The 2,866-nt window shown below is 63.8% G+C and overlaps 1 pseudogene; it reads right to left on the bottom strand.

Moving 5' to 3' along the window:
- The window catches only part of LOC122332122, a 4,054-nt pseudogene extending 3,577 nt beyond the window's left edge, over positions 1-477 (bottom strand).
- Between the last annotated feature and the right edge of the window lie 2,389 nt (positions 478-2,866).

The raw sequence follows: 2,866 nt of genomic DNA, 5'->3' as shown, positions 1-2,866 counted from the left end.
CCGGCCGCCCCGCCGAGCTGAATTCTCCGGGCAGACTGTGCGGACTCTGCACCCGCTACTTCCTTAGCGTTTTCACGCCCTGTTGAACTCTCTTCAAAGTTCTTTTCAACTTTCTCACGGCACTTGTTTCACCATCGGTCTCGGCCGGTATTTAGCCTTAGATGGAGTTTACCACCGCTTTGGGCTGCATTCTCCAAGCAACCCGACCGAAGAACCGCACTCCCCGGCGGGAGGGGGCCTGCCACCGCCCCCACACCGCCCACCGGGCTAAGCCTCCATCAGAAGGACTTGGCCCCACCCGCGCCGAGAGAACGGCCTTCTGTACGCCACATGTCCTCGCCGCTGGGCCCGGGCGGGATTCGCGCTGGGCTCTTCCCCTCTTCGCCGCCGCTACTGAGGGAATCCTGTTAGCTTCTTTTTCTCCGCTTTAGTAATATGCTTAAATTCAGCGGGTCGCCTTCGCCTGATCTGAGGTCGCTGTCGGATATGGTTAGGAGCGCCGCCGCGCTGCTGCCGCGGGCTGGCCTGAATAGGTCCCTGCTCAAGCTGCGGCAGGGCGCCGAGGGGCGAGACGACTTGAGCGCAAATCGCTCATACGCACGGAGCGCCCGAGGGGGCGGAGGGAGCCGGGGCCCACGCCGGCGGCGACGAGGTGGCAGACACCCACCGGAAGCCGAGAGGAGGACGCCGCCGTCCCAGACGCCTGGGGGATGCCACTCCTCGTGAGGGGCCGAGGAAGCGCCACTTCCCGCCGAGGAGGCGATGCCCCGGGGCGTCCGCACTTGGGAGGACGGAGGGAGCGGGAAGCCCTGCGACGCTCAGCCGCGGACCCGGAGGTCCCCGATCGATGGGAAAGCACCAGACAGGCGTGGCCCGGACGGACCCGGGCCGCAGCGCGCTCTGGCGTCGATGTGATCGGCGTGTCCTGCACCACATTAGTTTCGCAGCTGGCTGCGCTTTTCATCGACGACGAGCCGCAGTGATCCACCGCTAAGAGTCGATACGCGCTTGAGTTTAGCGCCCGGAGGCGCAGGTCAACCGCACAGGCTTGTGGGTTCAAAATACAAAGGGTCGCTCGACGGACGGGCGCCCGCGCAGAGGGGGACTTCGAACCCACGGTCCCGGCGCCTGCTGGGTACCCGCCCGGCTGGCAGCTGGTAAAGTCTTTCAGAGGCTCATGCCCTCGGCCCCCACCCCGCGCTGGGGTGGGGCGCCATGTAGGTTGCTCAAGCCTCCGCGAGGTGCGCTAAGCCTCCCAGGGGAACGGCGCTCCTTCTCGCGCGATCCTCTCTCCGCTCTGCCTTAGGTTTTTGTGCGGTTCTTTTGCCGCCTTGATGTTTGAGCGGCAGACCTCTCGGCCACGGCCGCTGGAACATAGAGTAAAATAGGATAGAGGTTTTTTACCTCGACGGGCGCCTCAAAGGGGAGGAGACTTTGGAACCCACGGTCCTCGGGAGGTCGTGGCGGGTACCACAGGGCCCGGCTCGGCCCCGCCATGAAAGCAGGGGCCCGCCGAGTGCAGCGTGGCAGCCGCCTCTGCCCTTCTCGGATCTCTCCGCTTAGGTTTTGCATGTGTTCTTTGCTGCTGTGGGCTTCTTGCGCGGCAGACCTCTCGGCCACGGCCGCTGGACTGCAGGCAGTAAAAATAGGATAGAGGTTTTTTTTACCCCTCGGACGGCGCCGCCTCCTTCATGGAGGAGACTTTGAACCCACGGTCCCGGGAGGCCGTGGCGGTACTCACTGGGCTCAGGCTCGCTCAGCCCCGCCTGGAAAGCAGGGGGGGACGCCGAGGCAGCGACAGTCAAGTTCTCTCGATCTCTCTCTCTCTCCTCAGTTTTTTAAAGCGTTCTTTTGCCGCTTTGGCTTTTGAGCGGCAGACCTCAGGCGGCCACGGCGCTGGATCATGGAGCACAAAATAGGATAGAGGTTTTTTTTACTCTCGACGGCGCCTCGCGGAGGAGACTTTGAACCCACGGTCCCGGAGGTCAGGCGTGGTATTCGCCAGGTCGCCCGGCTCGGCACCCCGCTGGAAAGCAGGGGCCCGCGAGTGCAGCGACAGTCATGGGCGCCGCGTGGTTGCGCCTGCCTCCCGCTGGAGGTGCGCTGTTTCCCAGGGGAACGGCGCTCTTCTCGCGGATCTCCTCTCCGCCTGGGCTCAGTTTTTGTGCGCCTCTCTTTGCTGCCTTGGGTTTTTGAGCGGTAGACTCTCGGCCACGGCCGCTGATCAGAGTAAAATAGGATAGAGGCTTTACTCGACGGGCTTCTCCCTTCGCGAGGAGATTTCGAACTCACGGTCCCGGGAGGCCGTGCGTGGTACTCGCCAGGGCTCTCGCTCAGCCCCGCCGCTGAGAGCCGGGGCCGCCGAGCGCAGCGGACAGTCAAGTTCCTTTTTTTCTATCGCGCTTCGCGCTGCCGTGCTCCGGAGGGAGAGGCCGCGCGCTGGAGCCGCCGCCTCTGCCGCTGCACCGGAGCTTGAGACGGGGAGGTGGGCTAGGCCTCACGCCACCGCGGCGCCTTGCATTGGATCGGGCCGGGCCGATACGATCCTTCCGCGAGGTTCACCACGGAAACCTTGTTACGACTTTTACTTCCTCTAGATAGTCAAGTTTGATCGCCTTCCCGCGCTCACCGCCAGAGCTCCCGAGAACGCCTCGCGGGCCGGGTCCGAGGGACCCTACTAAATCCATCCAATCGGTAGTAGCGACGTGGCGTGTGTGGCAAAGGGCAGGATTTAATCAACGCGAGCTTATGACCCGCAAGCTTACTGGGAATTCTCCCGCTGATGGGAAAGGTTTCAATCTCTCAGTCTCCGGACACGAGCGGTTCAGCGCTGGCTACCCGCGCCGGGCGTGAGGGTAGACACACG

The sequence above is a fragment of the Puntigrus tetrazona genome, unplaced genomic scaffold, assembly GCF_018831695.1.
Source record: "Puntigrus tetrazona isolate hp1 unplaced genomic scaffold, ASM1883169v1 S000000003, whole genome shotgun sequence".
Classification (NCBI taxonomy): domain Eukaryota; kingdom Metazoa; phylum Chordata; class Actinopteri; order Cypriniformes; family Cyprinidae; genus Puntigrus; species Puntigrus tetrazona.
This window is presented reverse-complemented; position numbering and strand designations above follow the sequence as displayed.